Source organism: Octodon degus, unplaced genomic scaffold (genome assembly GCF_000260255.1).
Source record: "Octodon degus isolate 3935 unplaced genomic scaffold, OctDeg1.0 scaffold00159, whole genome shotgun sequence".
NCBI classification, from domain to species: Eukaryota; Metazoa; Chordata; class Mammalia; order Rodentia; family Octodontidae; genus Octodon; species Octodon degus.
The window spans coordinates 3,218,493-3,229,579 of NW_004524735.1; positions in this window are offsets into that span (position 1 = coordinate 3,218,493).

Below are 11,087 nucleotides of genomic sequence, written 5' to 3' on the forward strand. Positions count from 1 at the left end.
TACTTGGCAGAGATAGTTTGGGCATGCCCTGTTTCTAAACCTGGTTTTTATTCCTTTCCATCACTTCTTGACATTCCTAAATCTTATCCATTTCAAGAATAAAGATAGTATCTTACTCTTCAGAAGAGTTAGTCAGATTATATAATTGATAGCAGAGACAATTGCACAGATCTATAAATATGTAGTACACTTGTACTATTTATTTATTGTATTTTAGTACAGGGTCTACAGGATCTCACTATGTAGATTGGACTTGTAGTGATCCTCCTGTCTTCAGTCTCCCAAGAGCTGGGATTACAGGTGCACACCACCATGCCCAGTCTCAATTGCCATCTCATTGCACCCTGGAGGCAGGACTAGCACGGCACACAGGGGATCGAACCACGGCCCTGCATCTGCCTAAGCAGACACTTTAATCTGCTGAGCTATTTAGCCGCCCCAACACTTCTACAATTTAAACAGATAAAATTTTTGATACCTAAATTTTTCCTAATAAACTCTGACCCAACCCTTTTATATACACACTCAAAAATCAGAGTTGGCTTCTACTTTTGAACAGTGTCTTATTACTCCTACCCTTGGTCAATTAAAATACTCAACACTCACAATTTAAGAAAGGAGAAGTCTGCTTTGGCTCACATTTCAGTCCCCAGTACGATGGCTCAAGGAAGGTCGACATGGCAGAGGGGCCTTCTGGAGGAGAGCTGCTCATGACATGGAGTACAGGAAGCAGAGCATGGACCAGGGAGGAGCCAGAGTTGACGAACATCCTTCCAGGCCCCACCTCCAGGGAGCAACTCCTCCATCATGGCTACTTTCTAACAGCACTGTTAACTGTCATTCCCCATAATCCAGTCCTCTTCTAAAATACAAGTTCCCCTGAAAGAATGCTTTAATCCAAATGCAATTGTTAAGACTGGATTAAAAATTGTCCAGTACCTTTAACATTAAGTTTACCTAACAGGAATAATGGGAGCCAGTTTTGTTGGACATTGAAGAAGTCTAGCAAAGGTAGTGCTATTCCAAGTGACTACAGAAGAATGAGCCACTCCCGAGAAGATGACGTCAGAGGCTCAGATGGGCGGGAGGTGGAGAAGTGGGTTGCACCAGACCCAAACAGGAGGTAACTCTGTGGTCACTAGTGCCAAATCAAAATTAACGTTAATTCATAAACTTATGCAAAAGTTTACTATTCTTCTCCTGTAAATAATTTTGTGCTCACTCAGTTATTTCTAAATAAAAGTAGAGTCTTTGGGGATGAAGGACAGACTTATGACAAATACATAATTATCAATTTAAGCACATTTAAATTCCTGGGGTATAAACTTTCTATATGCTGTTTCATTTGTAATTAATAACAACTTTGACAAGTAGAGATACGTTTTTACTTTTTCACACATACACATGCACAAGTAAAATTTTGTAGAAATATCAGATTTATTTAGTCTTTGTCTAGTTTATCTCTTAGCTTTGTATTTCTTAACTGATGCCTCATATGACTACATACCATGTTATTTAGACATCGTGTTTATGGGAGTTTGCATGTGCTTTTATCTCTGCTCACAACATCTTTTTACGTGCAAGCTGACTTTTGCTTAATAATGTTGTGGAAATGTGCTCCATTCAACTTTCTTTTAAATGATCCTTCCTGAGGGTGGGACCAATACTCCCTTCTCTTCTACAGACTTCTAAACCACTTTGTGTACCCTTCATCAATAGGCATGTTGGTCTGTACTCCATCAGTGGCTTGCCTCTCTAAATTAGTTAGGAGTGAGTTGCAAGAAACAGTCTCTATCTGTCTTTAAGAATCATTTTTTGTCTGCTACCTGGGACACATGAAGCACCCACTGAATTCTAATTGATGAATTATACAATAAAGACCTCTGTAGTTTGGAAAACTAACTTTTTGCCTAAATTTTAATAAACTCACTTAGCTTTTCATAGGATATTCTGTTTAAACAAATAATCTATGCAAGAAAGTAGGCATAAATGTATCAAATAACCACTATTAAATGCAAATCTGTCTCTTTGATGAATAATTTTGGATATCATGATACCTGAGAATATCGCAGACCCTTATTTGTTGTTACAGTGATTCTTCAATATCATTTAATAAAGAAATAGTAGCTCTATGTGAAGCACTAGGAAGGTTAATATACAATGATATCACTGTTCTTATTCCAAATATTGATTTAACAGTTCTAAACCTAGAGGAAAATAATAATTCACAAGACACTGTAGAGTTTTTATTAAGTGATTTTCTGTGATTCTTTATATTCTGACACTTTGTGTTACCAATATCAAGATCGTTCTGGACGACATTTCCTTCTTGGAGGCTAAGTCAAGGAACTCCTGCATGGGCACATGTAAATACATTCCCAATTTATTTGTTCTCTTCTTACCATATAAGCCCTAATTCTCAGTTTGATATTTTGACTCATCATGTTTTGCCACATAATCTTTTATAACTGGCACCTGGTATTTAAGATATCAGTAATTGGGAAGGACATTCGGTTTAGTCCCTCCCTAACTGTATGCATTCCCTGCTGCCTCTAGGGGGAGCGCTCCTCCCAGCCCCCAATGGGATCCATCTTTTGGCTCATTCTCCAAGACCTCCCATTGAGTGTAAAGGGATATAAGGATTAAACAGGTGCAGCTTTGACAAGCTTTTATTCCTCTCATTGCCATAATATATGACTGGTCTCTCATTCTAAGAAGTTACATGAGTCCTGACCAGTTTTGAATGACAGACAATTAAGCCAAACTTTGTATGGAAAACTGTAGTCTCAGCATTTCTTGAATTGTAGTCTTCAAATATATTTGAGTGTGTGCAGATACAGTAGTTACATTTTGTGTAATAAAATCACTGTCTGAAAATTTCTGTAGCAACCATTATTGCTTGAAAAGTTAGAATCCAGATTACTTTGTGAAGAGTTAGAACAGAATTAAAATGATCTCAAAACCACGGGAAGGATGTTTCTTTTCTGCTTTATTATGAGGAACACCTGGAGATCCTGTGTGCATGTTTGTGATTGTATGAAATATGTATATATTGAATTATGTCATGTGAACCAAATATATTTTACAGGAAATACGAGGATTGTGTGTCTGCCACAAAATCATAGCCCCAAATGTCATGGTGCTGAAGGCAATCAAGGGGAGCCATGCATTTAAATTCAGCATGAATTCCATTTCTCAATTTTTCCACATGCTTGCTCCTCAGTAATTCCTTTTATAAAACAACTTGTAGAAAGTATCAAATATCAAGAGGTATATATGGAAGAGAGTTTAAGATTTGAACCATTGTTAATTCAGGAAACCATTTCTCACTTTGGGAAAACTCTCAGCTCCATCCCAATTGAAAACTATCTCGATTTCCATGCTTGCCTGGTTTCAGAATCACTACATTCATATCCTCTCAGCAGCCTATAAAAAACCGTCACCTTACTTTTTTCTTAAAATAAATTTGTAAGTTAAAATTAGGTGGTTTTACTCGGATGGGGACCCAGATGCTAGTATTTCCAAAATGAATGAATTTGAGGGTACCATAAATACATACTATGTGTACTTCTCACTGCAAAGTCTTAAATATTGGTGTAGAGCTTTCACGCTGCACTCATTCATAGAACTGGTGCCTAATCTGAAACACATCACCCCTTAGAAAGATGATTGTGTATGGAGAAGAAATAACTGCCTTAGTCCCTCTCTGTATATCGCAAGAGAAGTCTGGAGCCATTATGCAGTTTATGCTTCAGATTTTGATTAAAACACATTGAAAATCTCATGGGATCTCAGGCCAAGGTAAAGAATATGAACTGCACATATTGAAAAAAGATCTGTTGCCCAAATACCAGGTTGAGGTATCTTTTCTTACTGAACTATATAATAAACAATCCATAGGAATGGAAAAACCAGCAACTTCCTGAATCATAGCCACATCTGTTTTCCAATCCAACTTAAATCCTGTATCTCTAAGTTTGGTGAATGATTCAGTTTTAGGGCTGGAAAGAAAGTTATGGCAATTCTTTCAGAGTTCATATGAGAAATTGAGGTACAAAGAGATTTGTCCAAAAGAGCCTAGCCTGATCCTTCCACTGTTATACTGAGTCACTGTTCCAAGAGGCCAGGACTTCTTGTGGCCATCAAAAAGGACGTCCCTTCACTGCAAGTCACAGATTCCTCTGAATTTTCATACATAATACTCAATATAAATTTGGATTGTACAATTGAAAGTCTTAAATTTTTGGTTTAGGATCTTTTCCCACATATAAAGCTCATTTCCCCATAATCTGGGTCTTTATGGTCTAGCACAGGCCAGGTACATATAGTGTGACCAATTAATATTTAGTAAGCCACAGTTTTGCTACATGCAATGACACAAACATATACATTATTTCATTTATAAAAGGAAGGGTTAAACAAGATTGTTTTAAAATTTTATAGCCACTCTGGAAGAATTTATGCCTGATAAATTGGCTGTTTTATTCTCTTCCACAGATGTGAAACAAAGCATCCTTTTATCATCAATTCTCCACTTCCTGTTGGTATGATTCGGCCACTTCCTGATCGCACAGAGGAAAATGCATTGAGTACACGGAGCCAATGCTGGGGCATTTGCCTTAGCTGCACTCACTACTGAGACCTTCTACTCCAACGTATTTTGGCTGCACCAGTGTCTGCTATGTGTGAATTATAACTCAGATACACAAAACACTCATGAGAAGAGGTCAAGAAATCTTGCCCGAGAGTGCTGATGGGGCAAAAGCAATTGGGATTTTGATAAGGAGATACATGTTCCCAGGAAGAGCCATTCCAAAGGGAGCTACTGATTAGAGATTGTAACTGAGACGCAAATGCCAACGTACATCTTCGACCTCCAGAGAAGCTTGATTTATGAAGAGCATAGGAAAACAGAATAATTTAATTCCTGGTGTTTGCAGACTGCAGTAGCATTGTGGAAGAAAAGGAAAGGGGAGGGGTAGTTTTAATCTATTTTACCTTCTTTCACCACAGGCTAACCCTACAGCTTCCCTGGCATTAAGAAACCTGTTTGATTAATTTTAGGTCATCATTCTTCTTTCTGACATAGCCATCTCTGCGGTTCTCTGATGAAGGACAAGCACTCTTTGAAATAATAGGTCAGTAAGAATGAGACAGAGGAAAACATTGGACTGACTTCTTGGTACAGAGAAAACAGTGAGGAAGATAAAGATGAGAGTACTTGATAGATTTCTGCCTTTCATTCTGTACAATCCAGATGAGAAAGAGTTCATCTGTTACAAGTTTTTAAACTGAGTCCAGCCATGTCAGCAATAATCTGAGAACATTAGATACTAAGTGTAAGTATTGGATTTTCTAAGGCTCTTTCTTCTAGAATGTGGGTTAATCCACTTTTCTGTTGAGACATAATACCTGACACCTATAATTTAATAGAGGAAAGATTTAGCCTGTATTATGATTTCAAGGGCTTCAGCCCATAGTCTGCATGTGCCAAGAAAGAGAAACACGTAAAAGGCAGGGCAGAAACCAAGCTGCTTAGGTCATGGTGGAGGGCAGAGCAGAACAGTGCCGAAAAGGAATGGGCCACAGATGAGATGCAATTAACACTGAAAGTCACTCCTCCAGACCACTCAGACACGCCCACAAGAATGTTTTCTAGGCCAGCCAGATAGCTCAGCAGACTAAAGCGCCTGCTTAGGCAGGTGCAGGGACCAGGGTTCCATCCCTATGATGAGCTGGCCCCGCCCCAGGGGTGCCCTGAGACTGCGAATGAGACTGGGCGTGGTGGCGCAAGCCTGTAATTCCTTGTTTACAGCAAGAGGATCACTACAAGTCTGATCTGTGTAGTGAGACCCTGTAGACTCTGTACTTTTATTTAAAAAAGAGAATGTGTGCTAGTTCTTTCAATGGCTCCCAAGCCAAGCAAGTTGACACTGTCAGTTTTAAGCATCACAGCAAATAACATAACTGTACAGAGAGCACAGCACTGACTCCATATTCCAGAGACTCAGAGCTTTACTTCATAGCAGTATGCTGAGCCACAGACTTGAGGACCAAAGCAAAAGCACAAGACGCACACCAGACTCCAATCTTCTAGTAGTGAATGTGCTCTCTGGCCAAACTTACTGCATTAAATCATGACTGCCACTTTGGGGCTCCATTTATTAGTTATTGGCTGCTGATTTAATGGTCATGTTTGAATTAATTCATCACAGCTTGCATTTGCTAAAATAGTCATTTTTACAAGAATTGTTTGAGAACCTTTTAATTTCTAGGGACTGCCTTAGAAACTATGATTATAATAAAGCAAGGTAGTAAGGAAATAATTAAGCCTTGCCCAGCAGGCCTATGCAACAGATATTCTTTTTGTCAAGTTATTAGTTCCATAGTACCCAGTTATTGGTTGAACCCTCACCTGGATACTACCTGAAGGGATTTTGTAGGTATTACTTAATATTTGTGAGCAGTTGATTTAATATCATTTAACATTTAAAAGGGACGGAGATATCAATGCCAATGACAATGTGAATGAAACAGAACAACACTGGACAAAGGGAAATAGACAGAAAAAATAAAAATCCTGCACAGATCCTCTTATACGTGGGATATATTTTTAAAAAGCTAAATACACAGAAAATAGTTCCAGATATTATAAGGATTAAAACTGATTAGGGCAACCATGCTTTAGGAAAAGCAGATATAAGTACAAAATTTAGTACTGACATTGGGGAAACCTATGCCACAAACCATTCAAATTTAACCTTTATTGGTGTCCCGGTAAGTCCATTTCTTTTTATAATACCATTAAGTTGAATACTATCACTTTTATTTTTCCCAATTTACTTATGAAGGAAGTAAGATTTAGAAGAGTGATTGGTCCCATATCTTAGAGCTCAGGATGAGGCAACATAAACTTCTAGGATATAATTTATGTCAGAGTAAATGCTTCCAACTCTCTACAGAGTGTATTCCAACATTTCGAACAGGAAGCTTTGATTTTTTTGGTTGAAGTCATGAGATTCTAAGAGGTGTGTGCTTTTAATTTTATATATCCTTTTAGTTTCCAGCTCAAAGGTGTGCCACCATCCTCTGTGACAGAAGCACAAGACATGGAGAAAGGATGGCGCCCAAAGGCCAGACCCAGTTGCTCATAGGTATGAAATAGCCTGTAAAAAAGAAATGGAAACAAAATGAAGTGGTTTCAGTACTTTGAGAAGTTGGAGCACATTAACCTTTTAATTCTTCATTCCTAGAAGAATGTTCTGTATTTTACACAAATCTTGATATTTTGTCATATTTATTTCAGAATTTTCTAATTTTTGGTTGTTTTTAAATTGAGTTCATAACCTCACTCTTGCCAGGCAGGCACTGTGCCGCTGAGCTAAAACCTCAGCCTCATTTCAGTGTTTTGAAATACTACAAAGGGAATGTAAGCTATATATTTGTATGGTTCCCCACATCAATCACATTTGTGTTGCTCTGAATAATTATTTGCTGAATCAATGAAAGAATAAAGTAACGCACAGATTAATACATGCACAGTAAAGTGCAGTCATACATGTTCCCCCTTCCAAGCGAAGCTAAAAATACTTGTGTCTTTCCTTTATCAAAACCACAAGCCGAGGGCCGGGGAAATGGCTCAGTGGAATAAGCGCTTCCCTGGCAAGCACAAGGGCCTGAATTTAATCCCCGGTTCCACCAAAAACAAAACAAAACAAAACAAAAAAACCCCACAAGCAGAGTATAGTAGCATACACCTGTGATGTCAGAACTTGGGAGACTGAGGCAGGAAGATCACCATAAATTGGAAGCCAGCCAGGGCTACACTATGAGTTCAACACCAGCTTGGGCTGTAGAGCAAGGCCTTGCCTCAAAACAGACAAACAGACAGACAAAAGACTAAAATGCAACACACACATTCTGGATATTTGATTCATTTAGGACATCAAGGAGCGTCAGTGGGCAATACAATCAATTGCTGTGGAACACTGGAAAGCCTTGCACCAACTCAGACATGGTCCACTGTTTAATCTCTGCCTAACTTACAGGCCCTGGATGCATCTGCCTTTTAAAAGCACTATCAGAATCTTCCCACTTCCATTTTTAGAATCACAGAATATTTCCTTTTTAGTTTCTGCAGAGATCTATACCTTCAACTGAAGATGAACACCACCAAAGGTGGTGGAAACACAGCATCCATGTGTGAAAGCCACTTTCTAGCATTAAAGGTACAATATTTTATACTCTGTTGGAAAGAGGAAGATTATACAGACAGGGGAAACAGAATCACATCAAAGTTATGTGACCTACAACTTCTAAAGGATTCCTGGCTTTGAGTTCAGCTCTGGCTTTTGAGCTCCAGTGGGATTGGTGTGCAAACTATGTCTGATTTAAACTCTAGAGACAGGTGGGGACGAGCTGGTTCTACACTTGTCAGGGGTCAGCATTCTTACATTCAGGGACCAGAAGTGGGAATCTATGCTAGGAAAGATGCTAATGCAATTAAGTATTGAGACTATTCAAAAGCTCAAACTCTGTGTAGACAAGCCTGGTTGGGTATCCGGATTTCTCATTTTCCTGAGCTGATGATGATCAAACAAATAATGCTTTTACTGTACCTGAATTTCTTCAGTGTTATGGAAATAGACATTGTAACTTCCTCACTATACGCATATCATTAAATGTTGCACCTCAGGCTTTGTGTAGTGTGTGTCATAGCGTTAATGCTAGGTAATTTTAATCACCATTGTGAATAAAACTGCAGGCTTGGTTGCATCTCTGTCCTCCACTCCTAGAAATTCTACCTCTGTCATCAAAGTTGTTCTAGAAGAGACTACATGAATGCATTATTACCTCACCCTCTGGCCACAGTTGATTGTGTAGTGTGTTCAGTTGATGAATACTTTCCTGAAACTTTAGGGCCTAGAACTGAACAAGACAAAGTCTCTTTGAGTAACTACTGATCAAAGATCTAAAACTCAGAAGTCATATTCTTGGGAGGCCAAGACCATTTCCTATGAAAAAAGATGTGGTGTCCCGTGAGAGAGAAGACCAGCACCTATAGCCATATGGAAATGGGTAGGAACAGCCACAGCACCCGGATGGCACCGGATTCTCTGGTTGCCATTGGCTCTGAGACTGAGCCACATGCCCATGACCCATAAAGTCTGCCACTTGTATGATGCATCCCAGAAAGCTTTCAACGTGCTGTGCATTACCCTTGATACCAGTCTATGTTGAGTGTCCGTCACCTGGTAACTATGACTGCACTTTACACACAGTGTCTCGCTCATGTTTCATTGATGATAAGATGTAAATATCACCATTCAGCTTTCAAGACAAGAAAATTTAAGATTCCAAAAAGATAATTTAAATTTAAGATTCCCAAGTCTATCAGGATGCATTATGATCCATCAGCATAATAAGTCTTCGTTCTGCCCGTCGCATCCTTGCCTTCCTTTCCCTTTCTCCGTCTTCCTTTCTCCACTCTAACTTCTATGGGACTGTCAAGTCACCCTGCAGTATTCAGGATGCTTTTTTTGATAAATGCTAAAATTTTTCATCTGATGGTTCCTCATCATGTTTATGTTTCTTCTTATTAACACACTTATTATTTTGTGGTTTTCTTCCTTTTTATATGTTTTGCTAGTGTACAAACTATCTAAAGGCAAAAAAAAAAAAATCTTTCTCCATCATATCATACAAGTTACATTCCCTGACCCAAATTAAGCCCTTTTTGTGTGTGTTCTTTGAATTAAGTTAATGAAGGCTATCTTAGAGGCAGGGTGAAGGGGCATATTCACATTTGCCAGATCAAGAAAACCATAAACAAATACAGCCAATTAACCCAGAAAGCAAGAATTTCTTTCCTGAACTTGGTGATTCTATCCTAAAAACAAAATAATACCAATAATTCTTCTGCTTAACATCCTCCTCCTCCCCTCCCAATTGCCAGTAGCTTTGTAGCTTCACTGTAACTGGGCAATAAGAGTGGGGGGAAAAGGAAAACAAAAGGCAATGTAGAGACTCTGAGCTGTATCATGGCACTCAACAGCATGGGAAAATGTGTGTTGGGCTAATAATGTTCATGAAAATTCTGGCTTTCAATTCAGTTTTTCTATCCTTGAAACTTCCAGAAATAGAAGCTATTCTTTTCATTAGTTTAATCTCAGAGCTTTGGAAATATATGTAGCTTCTATATTTTTTCTTGACAACTAGGGGGATATATGCAAAAAAGGTCTAGGTACAAGAGAATATACATGGAATGTGCTAAGGAATAATACAGCACTGATTTAAATTAACATAATTTATTACAGTAAAAGACACATTGCATTAATGCCCCTGAAACACCCATCCTGCACTGAGTCCTTTGATCTTGCCCCTTTCTGAAGCAGGGAGAAGTCTTCTTTTTTGTTGTTATTTTTCTTTCCTGTCCTGAGTTGAGCTATCATGGCCCATAAAGTCTGCCACTTGTATGATGCATCTTCAGGCAAAGGCCTGAAGAAGCACCGTCTGGTGACAAGGATGTCCTGAATTAGTTAAAACCATTTACCTTTCATGGGCATTTAGATTTGAGAAGAGGTAGGACTTTTATAGTCCCAGATCCAGTGAATGAGATGGATGAAGATATGCAGAGATGATTTTATTTGACATAAGCCATCATACCAGAAGTGATGCATGACTGGAGCAGCGCACACAGTGGAAAATGAAGCCATCTGATGATGCTCAGGCCTTTGCCTACCAATGCCCCTGGGGTGTTGCAATAAGCTGTTACAATATTCCAAATTCAATGAAGTGCTTCTGGTAGAACTCAGCCCACTCAAGGTCGGAGCTCAACCAAGGTCATCTTGATGTTGATCTTCATTCAACTGCTTTTCTGTGCATGGGTTGTCTTTCTTTGAGATAAGGTCTGGCTCTGTAGTAAGGCTGTCCTTGAACTCATCATGTAGCCCAGGCTGCCCCTGAACTCCTTACACAGCCAAGACTGGCCTCAAGCTTTCATTGACTATCCTGCTTCAGACTGATCAGTTCTAGGCTTACCAGTATGCGGCAGCACACAGGGAAACATGGGCTTTTGGTTGTTCTTT